We start from the raw sequence: 20834 nt of genomic DNA, 5'->3' as shown, positions 1-20834 counted from the left end.
AGAGTCCATGCCCTGCTGAATTGAGGCTGTTCAGTCTAGTTTGGGAAGAGTAAGCCAATGGAGGATAATTGGAAAACACCATGTATGAAACACTAAACAAATTAATGAATAGATAAATGCAACAGGACTCATCAAAAAGTACATTTAGTGAGAAACAAATATGAAAACACATTTTTGATAAATAAATCTCAGTCAGTGTTTTGTGCGATTTCAACATTTTGGATTAGAGTTCTCTTCCTTAAACTGGTAGAGATAGAGAGGAGGGCTGCGTGAGAGGGGGAATGGGACAGAGAAATACATGACACATACAGAGAAATGAACTGCATACATAATGTGAACTGTGCTCACATCTCATCTATTCATCCACACAGAACTGGATTAAAAGTTCATCAGGATGAAATGCATAGTCCAGTGGTCAAGCACCACATATCGTAAAAGGTCCCAGTTACTGAATCATATCTGAGGGAATTCATTTCTCATTAACTGAGAGAGGCTAGGGGAGAACATTATTTAAACTTTAAAACACATTCTGTACTGTAATAGTTTCTGCTGTGCAATTTTCATTTAAATTAATGATATATACAGTGCATTCGGAAAGTATTCAGACCCCTTGACTTTTAACACATTTTGTTACGTTACAGCCTTCCTCATCAATCTACACACAATACCACATAATGAAAAATTAAAAACAGTTTTTTAGAAATTTTTGCAAATGTATAAAACATTTAAAAACAGAAATATCACATTTACATAAGTATTCAGACCGTTTACTCAGTACTTTGTTGAAGTACCTTTGGCAGCGATTACAGCCTCGAGTCTTCTTGGGTATGACGCTACAAGCTTGGCACACCTATATTTGTGGAGGTTCTCCCATTCTTCTCCGCAGATCCTCTCAAGCTCTGTCAGGTTGGATGGGGAGCGTCTCTGCACAGCTATTTTCAGGTCTCTCCAAAGATGTTTGATCGGGTTCAAGTCCGGGCTCTGACTGCAGGACATTCAGAGACTTGTCTCCTCCTGCATTGTCTTGGCTGTGTGCTTATGGTCATTGTCCTGTTGGAATGTGAACCTTTGCCCCATTCTGAGGTCCTGAGCGCTCTGGAGCAGGTTTTCATCAAGGATCACTCTGCACTTCGCACAGTTCATCTCTCGATCCTGACTGGTCTCCCAGTCCCTGACACTGAAAAACATCCCCACAGCATTATGCTGCTACCTCCATGCTTCACCATAGGGATGGTGCCAGGTTTCCTCCAGTCGTGACGCTCGGCATTCAGGCCAAATAATTAATTATTGTTTCTCATGGTCTGAGAATCTTTAGATGCCTTTTGGCAAACTCCAAGCGGGCTATCATGTGCCTTTTACTGAGGAGTGGCCTCCGTCTGGCCACTCTACCATAAAGGCCTGATTGGTGGAGTGCTGCAGAGATGGTTGTCCTTCTTGAAGGTTCTCCCATCTCCACAGAGGATCTCTGGAGTTCTTTCAGAGTGACAATCAGGTGCATGATCACCTCCGTGACAAAGGCCCTTCTCCCCGATTGCTCAGTTTTGCCAGGCGGCCAACTCTAGGAAGAGTCTTGGTGGTTCCAAACTACTTCAATTTAAGAATGATGGAAGCCACTGTATTCTTGGGGACCTTCAATGCTGCTGAAATGTTTTCGTACCCTTCCACAGATCTGTGCCTCAACACAATCCTGTATCGGCGCTCTACGGACAATTCCATCTTCCTCATGGCTTGGTTTTTGCTCTGACATGCACTGTCAACTGTGGGACCTTATATAGACAAGTGTGTGCCTTTACAAATCATGTTAAATCAATTGAATTTACCACAGGTGGATTCCAATCAAGTTGTAGAAACATCTCAAGGATGATCAATGGAAACAGGATTCACCTGAGCTCCATTTTGGTTCTTATCGCAAAGTGTCTGAATATTTATGTAAATGTGATATTTCTGTTTGTTTTTATACATTTGCAAACATTTCTAAAAACCTGTTTTCACTTTGTAATTACGGGGTATTGTGTGTAGATTGATGAGGAAATGTGTTTATTTAATCCATTGTAGAATAAGGTTGTAATGTAAGTAAATTTGGAAAAAGTCAAGTGGTCTGAATACTTTTCAAATGCACTGTAGCTATACCCATTGAATCTTATACTGCATGCATAGCATGCTTGTATCAAAATAAGAAAATAAAAGTACACCAAAGCAACATATCAAGGTTATGTGTTACATAAACAAGCCTTGTGATTTGTAAGCCCTTGAGACATACCTTGCAATGGTTCTAAATGAACTCTTACATGGTTCTTCTATAAACACCTGAGTGAGTATATGTTATATAGAAGCAACGTATAATCATGCATTTTGATTATGCTAATTTGAACAACCATTATTTAAGGTACTAGACATCTACTGTGAAGCACCTGATACATTCAAATACAACCACATATGACTCGGATTCTCACCGCACACTTTTATGTGACGCTATTTCGATATGTATGACATTTCTCAATTTCTGCCACTGGGTGGCTGGCAGTGGCTCATTTGTGAGTCAACACTGACCATCGGTCTACATCCAGCCAGTGTCAGGGAGGGCGATGTGGCCATCGGAGCATGAAAATAACCATGTAACGTGTCTGCAGGGCAGCCCATTCACTATACAAATGAGCTGGGATCATATCCACGGGCTACATCTACAGCGCCGAGCCAGCCACAGAGCTGGAGCAATCGTCCGATCCCCCAGTCGGGGAATGACCCCGGAGCAACACATTTTCATGACAAATGAGGCGCAGTAATTCCGATTGGCCTCTTTAGACATGAGTTTCGGGCAGAGAGCTCATTTAGACTGTTGGCCCTGAATCCCATGTACGACCACAGCATCATGCACATGCACACAAACACGCACGCAGGCACACACACACACACTCATGAATAGATACGGATATAGACACACACCGGCACACAAACGCACACACAGACAGAAGGCACAGAGCGTCGTGTCAAGGTAAGTTAACATTCTGCAAACACACAGGCTCATTCATTCAAACCCACATCACACACACATATATACAGACTAGAGGTCGACCGATTAATCGGAATGGCCGATTAATTTGGGCCAATTTCAAGTTTTCATAACAATCAGAATTTTTGGACACCGATTTGGCCTATATATATATATATATATTTTTTTTTTACACCTTTATTTAATCTTTATTTAACTAGGCAAGTCAGTTAAGAACACATTCTTATTTTCAATGACGGCCCAGGAACGGTTGATTAACTGTCTCGTTCAGGGGCAGAACGACTTTTTACCTTGTCAGCTTGGGGATTCAATCTTGCAACCTTACAGTTAACTAGTCCAACGCTCTAACCACCTGATTACATTGCACTCCACGAGGAGCATGCCTGTTACGCGAATGCAGTAAGCCAAGGTAAGTTGCTAGCTAGCATTAAACTTATCTTATAAAAAACAATCAATCAATCAATCATAATCACCAGTTAACTACACATGGTTGATGATATTACTAGTTTATCTAGCGTGTCCTGCGTTGCATATAATCGATGCGGTGCATATCGTTGCTCCAATGTGTACCTAACCATAACTTCTTATGGCTGCAGGGGCAGTATTGAGTAGCTTTGATGAAAATGTGCCCATTGTAAATGGCCAGCTCCTCAGTCTCAGTTGCTAATATATGCATATTATTATTAGTATTGGATAGAAAACACTCTAAAGTTTCCAAAACTGTCAAAATATTGTCTGTGAGTAACACAGAACTGATATTGCAGGCGAAACCCTGAGGAAAATCCAAACAGGAAGTGGCTTCTATTTTGAAAACTCCATGTTCCATAGCCTCATTTTGCTGGATTTAAAGGGATATGAACCAGATTCCTTTTCCTATCGCTTCCTCAAGGTGTCAACAGTCTTCAGMCATAGTTTCAGGCTTTTATTTTGAAAAATGAGCCAGAACGATAACATCTCGTCAAGTGGTCACATGAGTTTTGCTCGCGCAACAGAGTTTGGACAGCCATTGTTTTTCCCTCTCCTACTGTGAAAGACATTTGCGGTTGATATATTATCGATTATATATTTTAAAAACAACCTGAGGATTGAATATAAAAAACATTTGACATGTTTCTGTGGACATTATGGAAACTATTTGGAATTTTCGTCTGCGTTGTCGTGACCGCTCTTTCCTGTGGATTTCTGAACATAACGCGCCAAACAAACAGAGGTATTTTGGATATAAAAATAATCTTTATGGAACAAAAGGAACATTTGTTGTCTAACTGGGAGTCTCGTGAGTGAAAACATCCGAAGATCATCAAAGGTAAACGATTAATTTGATTGCTTTTCTGATTTTCGTGACCGAGCTACTTGATGCTAAGTGTACTTAATGTTTTGTCGAGCGATCGATAAACTTACACAAACGCTTGGATTGCTTTCGCTGTAAAGCATAATTTCAAAATCTGACACGACAGGTGGATTAACAAAAGGCTAAGCTGTGTTTTCCTATATTGCACTTGTGATTTCATGAATATAATTTTTTTTAGTAATATTTATTGAATGTAGCGCTATGCTATTCAGCGGTTGTTGATGACACTTATCCCATTAACGCGATTGCAGCCATAACAAGATAAACATCAATGCCTTTCTTAAAATCAATACACAGAAGTATATATTTTTAAACCTGCATATTTAGCTAATAGAAATCCAGGTTAGCAGGCAATATTAACCAGGTGAAATTGTGTCACTTCTCTTGCGTTCATTGTACGCAGAGTCAGTGTATATGCAACAGTTTGGGCCGCCTAATTTGCCAGAATTTTACTTAATTATGACATAACATTGGAGGTTGTACAATGTAACAGGAATATTTAGACTTAGGGATGCCACCCGTTAGATAAAATACGGATCGGTTCCGTATTTCAATGAAAGAATAAACGTCTTGATAAATAAACGTCTTGAATAAACGTGATAGTTTCCGGATTCGACCATATTAATGACCTAAGGCTCGTATTTCTGTGTGTTATTATGTTATAATTAAGTCTATGATTTGATAGAGCAGTCTGACTGAGCGATGCTAGGCACCAGCAGGCTCGTAAGCATTCATTCAAACAGCACTTTCTTGCGTTTTGCCAGCAGCTCTGCTGTTTATGACTTCAAGCCTATCAACTCCTGAGATGAGGCTGGTGTAATCGATGTGAAATGGCTAGCTAGTTAGCGGGGTGCGCGCTAATAGCGTTTCAAACGTCACTCGCTCTGAGACTTGGAGTGGTTGTTCACCTTGCTCTGCAAGGGCCGTGGCTTTTGTGGAGCGATGGGTAACGCTGCTTCGAGGGTGGCTGTTGTCGTTGTGTTCCTGGTTCGAGCCCAGGTAGGAGCGATGAGAGGTACGGTAGCTATACTGTTACACTGGCAATACTAAAGTGCCTATAAGAACATCCAATAGTCAAAGGTTAATGAAATACAAATGGTATAGAGAGAAATAGTCCTATAATTCCTATAATAACTACAACCTAAAACGTCTTACCTGGGAATATTGAAGACTCATGTTAAAAGGAATCACCAGCTTTCATTTGTTCTCATGTTCTGAGCAAGGAACTTAAACGTTAAAACGTTCTTACATAGCACATATTGCACTTTTACTTTCTTCTCCAACACTTCGTTTTTGCATTATTTAAACCAAATTGAACATGTTTCATTATTTATTTGAGGCTAAATTGATTTTATTGATGTATTATATTAAGTTAAAATAAGTGTTCATTCAGTATTGTTGTAATTGTCATTAAAAATCGACCGATTAATCGGTATCGGCTTTTTTGGTCATCCAATAATCGGTATCGGTATCAGCGTTGAAAAATCATAATCGGTCGACCTCTAATACAGACATACACATACCCTCTGTCAATACCTCCCTTTCTTTCACATACCCAGATTTTCTTTGTCATTGCTATTGTCTATACCTCACTGAATTCCTGACCAATTTCTTCACTGACCAATGGAGATTGGTCAGTAGTCTGTTGTTCTGTTGTCAGTAGTCTGTTGTTCTTAATGTCACTGATTTATTTCCACAATTAAGCAGAATCTGACACCCAGGTGCTTTATCGATCATCTCAGGCTGAGGAGAGGGAGGGGAGGGCACAACTCAGGAGATGTGTATCGGTCTAGATCAATCTCCCTACATGTTTTCTTTCACAATCAATGTCCAAATGTCTCTATCACATAGGCAAGGATAAAATCCCCATGTCTGTGTCCTGTGTGTGCCTTTGTGAGTCTGTCTATGTTTGCGTTTGTGTGAGTCTGCATTTGGTCATGCTGTGTGTTCGTGTGTGTGTGTACCTCCCATTCTGTGATGCTTCATCCTGTTAAGGTTTCCGAGTGACTGTGGTTAGAAAATGGCCGCTAAACATTATGCTGTCCTTTCATGGTTATGTGAGGCAGTCAGAAGCACCTCTCTCTCTCTGTCCACATTAGTCCTGTCAACCTGGGTGTCTGGCAGAGGACAGGGTGACCATGCACAACATCCAGTCTGACCCGGCCATCTAGAGGTCACAACCCTGGGCCGCCATGCTGCAGGCTAGAGCAGCAGCAACAGCAGCCTCTGGTCTGTGTGATGGAAGACGTGCCACAGACACAACAGCTGCTGGACCAGGAAGAGAGAGAGACAGAGAGGCAGCTCCCAGGGAACAGCTGTCTGCTAAAGGCTACCAGGGAGGGCAACAACTAACCAACCCAGGTGTTTGGTGAAGAACGGAGGAAGTGTTGCGTTGAATAACCTTTGTGACCCATTTGGTTTCTGTGAATGGGGTAACTATAATCAAAGGTGTGTTATGAGTTTGGATTTTTGTTTCAAATACAATTGGATAAGCACGGTACAGTAACAACCCGTTGCATTTCTGTTTCAGCATATAAACCAGAGGTGTATGTTTTTATGTAGTTTTCATCTTGAAGTGCTTGTGTGGAACACTGCATCGGGGAGCTTAATGACTCTTGCTGACTGAGCTACAATACACATACCAAAGAATGTAGGAAGAGACAGTCAACTGAGCAATCCAGACACCAAGCCTATGGATGGAGGAGTGTCATTCCCACGATAGAGTGCCTATATCTAGTTAATAACAGCTAATTGAGCTCCAGGAGCTCTCTCTCATGCCTAGTCTATTTCAGTACACACACGAGCTCCTGGTGATTCTGCTTTTAGCCAATCAGTAACACACACGACGAGCACACAGACAAACAGATACTCACACGCATGGTCGCATGACTTTGTCTGAAAGTGGGGGTGCAAAAATAAAATATATATTTTTATTAAACATTTAAACATTTCTTCACAGGGGTAATTTATATTTATGAACAGAACACCACTTTTTTATTAGGTGCCTCCACAATAAATTCTATATAACTTGAATACTTGAATGAAACACACAAGGCCAGAAAAAAATGTGTGCGCATTTATCTAGGCCTATATGCAAACGGTGCAAAACAATTCCTAATATACAGTGCCTTCAAAAAGTATTCATACCCCTTGACCTATTCCACATTTTGTTGTGGTACAGCCTGAAATCAAAATGGATTAAATATATGTTTTTTTCTCACCCATCTACACACAATAACCCATAATGACAAAGTGAAAACAATAACATGTATTTTTTAAACATTTATTGAAAATCAAATACACAAATATCTCATTTACATAAATATTCACACCCTTGAATCAAAACATGTTAGAATCCCATTTGGCAGTGATTACAGCTGTGAGTGTTTCTGGGTAAGTCTATAAGAGCTTTGCCACCTGGATTGTACAATATTTTCACATTATTATTTTTAACATTCTTCAAGCTCTGTCAAGTTGGTTGTTGATCATTGCTAGAAAGACATTTTCAAGTCTTGCCATACATTTTCAAGCCGATTTTAAGTCAAAACTGTAACTAGTCCACTAAGGAACATTCAATGTCATCTTGTTAAGGAACTCCAGTGTAGATTTGGCCTTGTGTTTTAGGTAACTGTACTACCGAAAGGTGAGTTTCTCTCCCAGTGTCTGTTGGAAAGAAGATCAGGTTTTCCTCTAGGATTTTTCCTCTATTCTGTTTATTTTTATGTAAAAAAACCTCCCTAGTCCTTGACGATGACAAGCATAAGCATAAAATGATGCAGCCACCACCATGCTGGAAAATATGAAGAGTGGTACTCAATGAAGTGTTGGATTTGCCCCAAACATAACACTTTGTATTATGGACATGAAGTTGATTTGACACATTTCACACAAGGTTTTCAGTTGTACTTTAGTGCCTGTTTGCAAACAGGATGCATGGCCTATATTAGTTTTGGAATATATTTTTTTGTACAGGTTTCTGTCTTTTCCCTCTGTCATTTAAGCTAATATTGTGCAGTAACTACAATGTTGTTGATCCATCCTCAGTATTCTCCTATCACAGCCATTAAACTCTGTAACTGTTTTAAAGTCACCATTGGCGTCATAGTGAAATCCCTGACCGGTGTCCTTCCTTTCTGGCGACTGAGTTAGGAAATATGCCTTTATCTTTGTAGTGACTGGGTGCATTGATACACAATCCGAAGTGCAATTAATAACTTCATCACGCTCAAAGGGATATTCAATGTCTCCTTTATTTATAGGTGCCCTTCTTTACGAGGCAATGGAAAACCTCCATGGTCTTTGTGGTTGATTCTCTGTTGGAAATTCAGTGCTCGACTAAGGGACTATAATTGTATATGTGGGGTATAAGTGGGGTATTCCATAAAAAAATCATGGTAAACAATATTATTGCACACAGAGTCCATGAAATTTCTTATGTGACTTGTTAAGCACATTTTTACTCCTGAACTTATTTAGGCTTACCTTAACATTGACACAACTGTGGAAAGCATCGGAGTCAATATGGGCCAGCATCCCTGTGGAACGCTTTCGACACCTTGTAGAGTCCATGCCTCAACAAATTGAGGCTGTTCAGAGTGCAAAAGGGTGTGAACCTCTATTAGGAAGGTGTTCCTAATGTTTTGTACACTCAGTGTATATTCAGTTAAAATATTGATTTATTGAAACTACAATACAACTGGTGATATTATATCATAGAACACGATCTTTAAAAATGCAGTAACCTTAGCAGTTGTGCTTGCTTGTAGAAGCCTATGGCTGTGCAATGGCATAGCCTTGTTTTGCAGACAATATACGTATTTACAGAGCCCTTATCACAGTCAAGACACACCTATATTATAGTAAAAAACACAAGGTAATATAACAGAAGAAAATGGAACAGAATATTTTCGATTTAGTATATTCTGCCTGTGATTTGTAATTTTCTAAATGGATAATTCCACATCGAAAACTGCATGGTGATGAACTACAGCCACAACATCTGTTTGGTGAGTAGACCTAGGCTTAATGATTCTGAAGAAAACATTATCATTGTCTTCATCAAACCAATGTTTTTGCATATTTTGAGTGTGTAAAGAGTCTATGTTTAGGGGGGGTTATAGTGTAGCCTAAGGCTAACCAATTCTAAATGGCACTAGCAGTTTGCGAAGTAGCCTAATCGGAAAATAGATGGGACACAATTATTTTAAAACTGCATCTTGTAGTTGACGAATTCAACTACAAAATACTAGTCTTCTCCCATTTTTTAAACTATTGCCCCCACCCACAAGGTGTATAAACAACAACAATAAATAAGAATAAAATAAGGTAATAGATACAAAACAAAAATGTGAAGAACATAAATCAATCAACTCTAATTAGCACATGTAGGACAGTATGCAAGTGTGTGTGCATGGACTTTGCAGATGTATTTCTCTCATGTGCAGCACATAGTATTTGTTTTCCAGTCCTTCTTTGGGGGCATAATTGGCATCTCCTCCTCTTGCCTGCCCCAGCTGCAGCCTCAGATGGATCAGGACAAGATTCAGCCCCCTGAACAGCTTTCACAAGCGCTGCAGAGGCTGTTGTGCGGTGGAGGCGCTCCCTTCTTTGAATGTGTGGGGTTACAAGTGCCTTTCCCTGTTGCTCCAGGAGGAAAAAGCACTTGTTCCACTTATCAGGCATCCAGGTAGGGTTGATCTTGTTCCATATCACAAAGGCATTGTATGAGGACACATCAATGATATTATGGAAGATGACCAGGGGCCAGCGGGCAGTATCCTTCCTGCAGCTGTAAGTTCCAATCACCTTGTCCAGGTTGTCCAGCCTCCTTTGTTGTGGTTGTAGTCCAGGATGATTCCTGTCCTCACGATCACTGATCTCAGATGTTTTGTGCAGTGTGCTCAGTAGGACCACATTCTTGTTCCTCTTTGGGAGGTAAGAAACTAGAGTGGTGGCAGGGATGAAGGCAAACTTTGATGAGAAGCCTCTCTCCCCCTTGTTGCAAGAGAAGCAGGGGGAGCTCAGGCTTGTTCTTTCTAACTGTGCCAACCATGATGATTCTTCCTCTTCAGGAGCTGCTGGCTGAGTTCAATTAGCTAGCACACATAATCTCAATATCTCATGTGTGTGTGTGTGTGTGTGTGTGTGTGTGTGTGTGTGTGTGTGTGTGTGTGCGTGTGTGTGTGTGGTGTGTGTGTGTGTGTGTGTGTGTGTGTGTGTGTGTGTGTGTGTGTGTGTGTGTGTGTGTGTGTGTGTGTGTGTGTGTGGTGTGTGTGTGTGTAGTGTGTGTGTGTGTGTGTGTGTGTGTGTGTGTGTGTCTTTGTGGTTTTTGTGGTGTGTAAATCATGTTATAATGACTCTAAGACAATCTTTGTACCCTGGTGGTGTTTCATGGAAATATGAACAAAGGTGATGTTTCACTTTTCTAATGTTGGGGTCACTCTAGGAAAAGTCATCAAATCTGCTGTTAAACACAGTGGGGGCTTTTGACCCTTAAGACAACACAAGGGTTAAGCAAGTCAGCCATATCAGTTATGGTTTTTTTTAAGGCAGAAAATTAGGCTTAATTAACTGTTTCGCTGCCAGACAAGGCTCCACTGATAGCCAGGTGTAGCAGTGGTAAGGATTCACTCCATTGTGCTGGAAAGAAAGCTCTGCTGTTGGGACAGCTTTATTTAGGCCCTAACAGTTTGTGGGCTCCGTTTGTCACCGTTATAGTGCAATTAATGTATTCTTTAGTATTGTGTTGTGTAGTGGCTTTGCTGGCATGCATCAAACTATTTTTCGGTGGGTTTGCCCCACCAAGATTTACATGCTTAAATCGTCACTGCATAGGGGACAACACAGAGAATTAAGATCATTTAATATTGCTATCAAAGCGCTAAGGAGAGTAAATATCAAGGGGCTAACTTAGTAAACAAGAGTCGAATACTTGAACTTGATACTGTTTTTTAGTTACATAATCATACTTCCACAATGACTAAGGAATTAGCGCACCTTTGGTGCTACTGTATGCTTTGTTATTTCCTGGAACTGCATAAAGGAAGATTATTGGAACTGAGATATCAATTTTTATTGTGATAGGACACCACTGCCTGACAAAGGCCACCCCAAAACCCAGGTCTCTTTGGACCTCCCTTCAGGCCAATGAGGAGTCATGTCCCTGTCACTAAATCCCATGCTCCGCCCCTCCCCATTAGACTGGGCGGAGTCAGGCCCTGCGGCTAATCCAGGATCAGCCTGTAGCCTCTGGTTGTCTCTTTCTCTCCTTTTGCCTCTTGTTTTGCTCTCACCTGCCAATTTATTCACAGTCTCCGTGGTTTCTGGCCATCCTCACGTTTGCTCGCTTTCGGATGCTGGCTCACCCTGAAAGGAGAAGAGAGGAAAAATTACTCATTATGAATACTTAAAAAAGAGAAAAGAATGACTGTGTTTACAATGACAAGCCAAGCTGCTTGGATGACACTTGGTTTTGTGGGCTCCTCACATGGCAACGGCGGCTAGCGGAGTGCATTGGTACTGCGTAGAGGGTGCCAAGGTCTTTGTTGAAGCAGTGCGAGTGTAGTACCGCCAAAGCAAGGGCTTAGCGAAAGGAAATGTTCTACCGGATAGGCATAGAATCACAGAGACTATTATTAGTACATCCCACTCCAGCTATAGACCTTTAAAAAATACATTACTGACACAGAATTCTGGCTAGGCCTATATCGAGTATCGCTGGAGACTGTTGGCAGACTGAACCTGTTTTCATTAACTATGTGGAAACCATAAAAATCTTATCCACCCACCTGACAAAAAAATAACTCATACCTCCCCAAACCCCTTTCTTCTCCAAAAATATCTCTCTACATTCCTGGCTCTATCCCCTGCCTCCTCCCTCCTCCTCCTCTCCCTTTCGGCTCTGCTGAGGCAGGTTTCGCTGCTTTTGAGGAACCAAGCGTTACATAACTGGAGGAGCGAACGTCCAGCTGGGCCAAAAAGAAGACTTTCTACTCAGTGGGGGGTGGGCTGCTCCACATACCCCAGGGACAGCGGACAGTCACATCTAACCATAGACAGAGGAGAGGAAATAGAGGATCCGCTCACTGAATAAATAATAGAGGGGTAAAAAAAAACACACCGATAAAGCCCTCAATCCTTCCAACCATTAATGCAAAGGGACGAGTGTTAATAAGGGAGTGTTTGAACCTCAGGAACATAAAAGTAGAGGCCTTTCCTGACTGCTGTCCTTATTTTCAGACTGGGTCTACAGTGGACTCCTCTCCTTGTCTCCTCACCTTCATCTGCACTGTTCTGTTCTGAAAACAAAGAACAGGTGACAGCAATATGGTTGATCCCTATCCAGCACTTGCTTTCACCTGTACATTTCCTTCCCCTCAGAGCAGACAAAGGCAGGAGACATGGAGAGGAAGTCTCTGTAGACTATTGAGATCCCTTGTCAGGGTTTTCTCGCTTTCTCGCTATTTCATCCATGCTGCGGCCCAGTGGGCGCTGTTCCACATTACTGTTGCATTATTTGCAGGCGCACGCAACTAATGGCATTAAAGCCTTGCGTAAGCTCAGAGCATCCAAATGTGTCTCTGTGTGTGTGACTTTGTCTGTGTGTGTTTGTGTGTGCGTGCATGGGTGTGTGTGTGTGTTTGAGAAATAGTATCGAGAGAGAACGAGCAAGAGAGTGTTTGTGTGTACAACAATGAACTCATCACACATCACACAATACACTCCCTGAGGGCCCAAACCGGTGCATCTCTCGCTCTCTCCCTCTTTTTCTCTCTGGAGCTAGCTGACGCCGCAAAGCATATATTCAACTGAGAGTGACTAATTATACTAACAAAGAAGATGACGGAGATGATGGATATGAGCACTGCCACACTAATCATCATCATCCTCATCCTCATCCTCAATGATATCTCCATAAAACAAACACACACACACACACGCACGCACGCACGCACGCACGCACGCACGCACGCACGCACGCACGCACGCACGCACGCACGCACGCACGCACGCACGCACGCACACACACACACACACACACACACACACACACACCTCCTACTTTGACAAAACACTGCATCATCACATTTCCAACTGTGGATCCAGAGTCAATGGCTCATAACGTGGAGAGATATTTGTTCTCTCTAATGAGGACAGAGGAAAATACATATTCAAACATTATGTCAGAGAGAGAAGAGTACCAGGGCTGGAGAAGCCTCCTCTGTGGCTGGGTCCTACCATGGGAGGATGGGGAGATGTAACCTACAGTTCATTGATATGCGTTCACTGTTTGAACTATATATAGTTAATGCTAGGAGAACAGTATAGAGTACATGCTGTCTATTTCAGCTCAGCCATGGGATGGAGAGAGGTCAGGTTAGTGCAGCTGATGCTCCGAGGAGGACAATGAATGGAAAGAACAGCAGCATATATTTTGAATAGTTGTCAAGACATCTCTCAACATTAATAAAAAATCCTAACAGTAAAGTCCTGAAATTGTATTCAAGGCACCATTTCACCTCGATTTCTGTATTTTTCTGTGAAATGTGTTCTACCTTTCCATATGGATGAATAGCACTCTAACCGATTGTATCAAATGATGGGTCCTATGTATGGGATAAGCACAACAATTTACTGGTGGTTTTTGGTCGACTGATAATAACCTCTGAATTCACCATCCCTTGAAGTAATTTTCCACACAATGTGCAACCTCAATTTCAACCCAATAAACTTAGAGATTGCAATACCTCCTCCAAGTCTCCAGAGACTTATGCTTGTAAGCTACCACCTCCCCACTAGCAGTGGGGCTAACATATACCATGCTCGTATCTCTCCCTCTCTTTATCTCTCCTGAACTCATGGACACAAGGTGTATCTTTCCAGGAGTAGAAGTCCAACAAATCAAGCGATGTCAGCAATCTGCGTGCCTTCTACTCCTCTGGCCGCCCTATCACCATCTGACCCACAGGTCACCCTCCATCACCCTGTGGAAATGACCAAGAAGTGTTGTCAGGCCCAGTTAATGGGCAACACACCCACTTGTATAATTAAGGCTTGGGGTGGGGTGGGTCGAGGCTGGGGTGGTGAAGGGTGAAGGTGAGGCCACCCTGGCCAGGAACAGGAGTTCCCGGACGGGCTGTGAATGCTGAAATCACCTGGGCCGGTCCTCCAATTAATCATCACCTAATGGTAAATCCATCTGTGTCTGGATCAGCTCTCTCACCAGGCCAGCACACACACACTGACCTCACCACCAAGTAACAAGAGAGAGGGAGGGAGGAAGGGGAGAGGGGGATGTAATTGAAAGAGAGACAGAAAGGGAAGAAAGAGATGTATAGAGAAAGAGAGATAATAGTACACGTAGATGGAGATGTGTTTGGGGTGGAGAGAAGAATGAAGACATTGGGAGAAAGAGATCAAATGAAGGGAGGGAATAGCCTGCTGTGTGTGCAATCCAGCTAATAAAGAATGTCTGGATGCCCCGCTGTTAGGACCATGTCTGAAGACCAGACAACAATTGGTGTCGAGACAACAAATGTCGATGAAACATTTGAAAGACTTGAATAGCTGTTCATCACACATACTTCAAATATCTTTATGAAGGCACCAGGAGGTTGACTAGGAGTATAGGGTTGCGGGCCCGACAGCAATCTTTGTGTTGCGGTCGTCATTTTTCGTGCTGTGTGTGGGAGCAGGAGGTCAGACAGACAACTTTGGGATGAAAATATTTTTTGGGTCCTGCAGATTATTTGGAAACAGTCTTCTTTCTTCTTGGCATGGGTTAGCATAGGTCTACCTTTTGTATTAATAGCACATATTTGTTGCATTATTCACAAACTCAAAATCCGCAGCTTCGACTTCAATCAGTCTACCGCTCCTCTTCTAGTTGTGTTTGCGAGTTCAAGTGTGCCTGTAGTAGCCTATATGTGGGGTCTCAATTAAATAGAGTATGCTGCCTATGCATGGGCGGAGAATCACGTGGCAGTTATCTTTCCAAGGAAATTAACTTAAGTATGATTAGAATAATAGTTTAGTAATGTGTCTGTAAATAAATATTAATAATGGAAAGAAGTGAAAGGGGCTCAACCAACATGAGTCGAAGTGCAGTCCAAAAATGTTTCAATAAATATTGATTAGCCATGTATTTGTCTCTGCCTGCAGATCCTCATCCTACAAGGTAGGCTATATCCTATATGCAAAACGTAAGAGAAAGTGCAAGTGACCCGCTGTCATCATGCTTGCTGCTTCAAGTTTAGTAGCCATGTGTGGTCTCAAAGAGTAGGCTATAGCCTACGCATGGGCGGAGAATCACGGGGCAGTTTCTGTCCACGGAAATGTACTTAATAAATATGATTAGGCTATAGTTTACTATATTGCCTAAAAATAAATATGTTTGTCTCCATCTGAAAATGTTGAAAGTGCAAGTCTTTCCAACTCTACTCTCTTCAAACTAAGACCAGTAATACTGATAGCCTAATATAATGGGCCATGTGAGAATCTCAGGTAATTTAGGTTATTATTAATTATTTTTCTTAGGTTATTTTTGAGCATTTTGATATTAACTATAGGGCGCAGGTTTCCTGGGACAATGACTGGCAAGTCACATATGCTTAAAATAGCATTGCTGGACTGCAATTGGGTTAGGGACCAGGTTTTTGCAGTAGCGGGTGGGAGTCGGACAGAAAGCAAGCGGGTGTGGGAGGATGCAGTATGAAAAGCTGCAGGTGTGGGCGGGAGCGGGATGAAGAAATCAGTCCCGTGCAGACCTCTAACTAGGAGGTTGGGGAGGAGCAGACAGCTTTTCCCAGCTGCCAATGATAGTTATAATAGTCATAACTAGGACCTGACAGTGATCCATAACAATTGAATGTTGCTTTATTCCTGTCTTGACGTGTCTCATATACAGACAGGGATTTATATGTAATGCTGGTTTCTTTTATTATAGTAAATACGTCTGGGGAGATGATGGTGATGAGATAAGGCAAATTTGGGACTAAAGTGGGAATTAAGTGGGAATACATTTATCTGGAACAAAGAATATGATTTGGTAATTCTGTGTTACAGGATCTGTGACTTCATTAAATTAAAATGCAGCTAAAGCTCTACTTTAATATGATTTGTAATTAACACATTTCCCAGCCATATACATAATTTATCTTAAATTGTGCTTACAGGCTTATCTGTTTCAACCTATTTTGTGAAACTGTCAAAGGCTTTTATGTGTATTGTGGTGTGTGTGTGTGTGTGTGTGTGTGTGTGTGTGTGTGTGTGTGTGTGTGTGTGTGTGTGTGTGTGTGTGTGTGTGGTGTTGTGTCGTGTGTGGGTGTTGTGGGTGTGTGTGTGTGTGTGTGTGTGTGTGTGTGTGTGTGTGTGTGTCTTTGTGGTTTTTGTGGTGTGTAAATCATTTTATAACTGCCGGGTCAAAAATGAGCCTCAGACAATCTTTGTACACTGGTGGTGTACTGCTTTCATGGAAATATGAACAAAAGCGATGTTTCACATTTTGTGAAATAAAAAGTGTGTGTGTGTGTGTGTGCATTATTTGCAACATGTGTTTACATGTTTCCTTGTAATCGCCTCTACTGACAACCAGCCTGTAATACTGAAAAATACGACACCATTATGTTTCACACAGACAGGCTAATACAGAAACAATGGTATGGTGCTTTAGCCAGATGCCCTTCTCAGTCATTGACAATGAGGACAGAGAAGGCCTGCTTATTCTAATGTAGTTGACAGGCCTGCTGCATCTGGTCTTTCACAACATCTGTCAAGACCTCAGAAATGGCTGCCAGTCTTATAAAACCAATGACAAGAGGGACGATTAACAGCAACAATGTGTGATGGACATTACCTACCATGTTATAGCATTATCAGTTCATAACTGCCCCAATGTAGAACCACAGCCATGGAGTCTATTCAATGGTTTTACCACCCAGCGCTAATACACAATTGTATTAACAAATGTGGATACTTAACACACTGTGTTATATAGTTCCAGAAGTAGGGAGGGATCGTTATCTGCCTGTCTAATATATATATATATATATTTATATACTGTATATATATATAGATAGACAAACTATCTGCCGAGTAAAATTAACACAATCAGGAGAGAGATATAGGATTAATATGTCTGATTAAGTGGCTGACTGAATTAGCATGTGGAGTGTAAGGAGGGTTTTGAAGGGAGTGAAAGAGTGGTAGGGAGGGATTATATAAAAGAAATATGTCATTACAGACAGACAGCGTCCCGCTGAGAAGATAATGTTTCCTGGTTTTACCTCGTCTAGTCTCTTCTCTTTGATTAATAATTTTTGACAAGGAAATGTTCCTCCGATTCATCTGACTGTGAAATTGATTCCTATTCACCCTTCTGCCTTAGGTTTTCAGTAGTACACATACCAGCTTTCAATTCTTCATGAAGTGGAAGATAATTGTTTTGGCCCCTTGAAAACTGCATATTCACAGAATAAATTATGAAACATTTTTACTGAGAGAGATACTGGTATTAAAGATGAGTGGGCCTTATGAAGGTGCTTAACTGGGGAGAGGAGATATGAAGGCAGGTACAAAGATAATTTCCTCCTAAGAAGAGAGAAAACAGGAGACAATGCCAAAATTTCAACAGGCAGAGGAAGAAGATTGGGAAAAGTAGTTTGTGAAAAATCAGAAAACCGAGAAGATGAAAGCCCTATATGGTGAGGCCCATATAGGAGTTAATTATTATTTTTTTTATTTCACCTTTATTTAACCAGGTAGGCTAGTTGCGAACAAGTTCTCGTTTACAATTGCGACCTGGCCAAGATAAAGCAAAGCAGTTCGACACATACAACAACACAGAGTTACACATGGAGTAAAACAAACATACAGTCAATAATACAGTTAGAAAAATAAGTCTATATACAATGTGAGCAAATGAGGTGAGATAAGGGAGGTAAAGGCATAAAAAGGCCATGGTGGCGAAGTAAATACATATAGCAAGTAAAACACTGGAATGGTAGATTTGCAGTGGAAGAATGTGCAAAGTAGAAATATAAATAATAGGGTGCAAAGGAGCAATTTTTTTAAAATAAATACAGTAGGGGAAGGGTTAGTTGTTTGGGCTAAATTATAAATGGGCTATGTACAGGTGCAGTAATCTGTGAGCTGCCCTGACAGCTGGTGCTTAAAGCTAGTGAGGGAGATAAGTGTTTCCAGTTTCAGAGATTTTTGCAGTTCGTTCCAGTATTGGCAGCAGAGAACTGGAAGGAGCGGCGGCCAAAGTAGGAATTGGCTTTGGGGGTGATACAGCATGTATATATTGATGATATTAATTAACAATATATGGAATCACCCACCCCTCAGAATGTTTGAGTCTCCTATGAAAGCTGCAAACACTGGAACAATAGGAAGGTTTCGGGCTTTAAGCATGTCACTGAGGGAGTCATTCTGAAGACACATTACATGCCACATTTCATATTACTATTTCTCATGGAGCATGCCAGCTGAGTTGTATAATAGCCATAACATGTTTACTGTTGAATCTGGCCTCAAATGACACGTTTATTTACAGCTTGTTTTCTATGGACCTATGTGGATGTGGAAAAAGGGTTAGGAAAAGTGGAGAAGAAATATAGCTAAGGACTACGTTTGGAGAGGAGTGAAGGGAGGGAAAGATCAAAATAGTAAAAAGAAAGGCAGAAGAGGAGAGAACGTGATGAGGGAGGCGTGGAGTAAAGGATAGAGAAATGGAGAGCAGTGGGAAGGAAGAGGAGTGAGGGCAAAGAGCGGAATAAAGTTGAGAAAGGCATAACGTATGATGGTAGAGGAGAGGAGAGAGTAGTAGAGTAGATTAGAGTGATTGGTCTCGTAGTGATTCAGTCTACTCATCTGTCCACCACTGAGGCTACGTCTGGGTCCACAGGGCGTGATGTTCAGTCTGTCTCTCTTTGGGCCAGGGGGAAAGTGACCAAATCGCTCGCTCTCCTCTGCCTCGCTCGCGTGCGCTGCACCGCACAGCACACACACACACACACACACACACACACACACACACACACACACACACACACACACACACACACACACAGGACCGTGGAGCATACCGGGGCCATGAAGACTCAGGCTCCTGGTCTCTCATCAAAGGGCCATGCTAAAGGACTGGGGTGATTACAAATTAGAGCAACACCTCTGATGTTCCCTCTCTTAACCCCAGGAGACTCCTCCAGGGATGGAAGTCCTGTTGGTTCCTCAGCTGCCTCACAGGTTGGCTTCTGATTTTATTCTACATTTAACATGGTCACATAAAGCTGTTGTTATAATTCAATTAAATTGTTTAACTGTGTAATAAAATCAAAAGTGAAAATCTGAACCCTTAAGTGTTTATGCATTGATAATGTGCAGGCTGAACTAACTGCATAAAATATTGAATGGTTTGGGAAGTGACTGAGTGTGGACTGAAGATTCTGTCACTCCTTCTATCTGCCTCAGCTCACAACACATCACTCTGTCCATCCCAACTCTTACAACTCCAACAAACAGCCATTTGCACCGACTTCCATTTATCTAGCACGCACACACATACAAGTTCCTCAATCCGGATTCTCTGTCTCGGGTGGGAGCAGCCATTATTTGGGAGACTGGGGCCTAGATTCAATCAGATCAAGTGTTTACCGGCGATAGCAGCTACCCGCATAGCAGATGTTTTGGCGGTGTCGGATGCGGCTAAAGCGGATCTGATTGAATCAAGCTTTGTGTGTCTCAGTTTGAGAGAAGCCTCCCAGAGCATGTAAGCCTTGTGTTTCTGCACGCTTACACCCTTCTTACACCTCTCTGCTCCTCCTCAGCCCAATCTCCAAATCCTCACGGACACGTCTCACCACAAAGTGTAACATCCCACACAAGTCTTGTCGAGGAGAGAACAGAACACGCAATGGGAGGAAACTCATGCGATGAGGTTTTCCATCCTTCCCTCTCAGCCAGAGAGAGAGACAGAGAGAGGTGGGGGTAGGTGCACCTGTCATTGCTGCTTCCTTAAGAAAGGATCTGCCCCTTTTTTCAATTTTCGCCTAAACTGACATACCCAAATCTAACTGCTTGTAGCTCAGGACCTGAAGCAAGGATATGCATATTCTTCATACCATTTGAGGAAACAAGGAAACACTTTGCAGTGTGTGGAAATGTGAAATTAATGTAGGAGAATATAGCACATTAGATATGGTAAAAGATACCGTAAAAGGTACCATCATCTTTGAAATGCAAGCGAAAGGCCATAATGTATTATTCCAGCCCAGACGCAATTTCGATTTTGGCCACTAGATGGCAGCAGTGTATGTGCACAGTTTTAGACTGATCCAATGAACCATTGCATATATGTTCAAAATGTTGTATCAGGACTGCCCAAATGTGCCTAATTTGTTTATTAATACATTTTCAAGTTCATAAGTGTGCACTCTTCTCAAACAATAGCTTGGTATTCTTTCACTGTAATAG

The 20834-nt window shown here is 41.8% G+C and overlaps 1 protein-coding gene across 1 annotated transcript in view; it reads right to left on the bottom strand.

Annotated features, from left to right (window-relative positions):
- Positions 1 to 20834, bottom strand: part of LOC111962587 (leucine-rich repeat-containing protein 4C-like) — a 102234-nt gene that overhangs the window by 32487 nt on the left and 48913 nt on the right. Inside the window, exon 2 of the mRNA XM_023985760.2 lies at positions 11654 to 11726. The gene's annotated coding sequence lies outside the window, so the exon portion shown is untranslated. The remainder of the gene's footprint in view (positions 1 to 11653; positions 11727 to 20834) is intronic.

This window comes from Salvelinus sp. IW2-2015, linkage group LG4q.1:29, assembly GCF_002910315.2.
Source record: "Salvelinus sp. IW2-2015 linkage group LG4q.1:29, ASM291031v2, whole genome shotgun sequence".
Taxonomy (NCBI): Eukaryota; Metazoa; Chordata; class Actinopteri; order Salmoniformes; family Salmonidae; genus Salvelinus; species Salvelinus sp. IW2-2015.
Note: the sequence above shows the minus strand (reverse complement) of the source record. Positions and strands in the feature narration are given on the sequence as shown.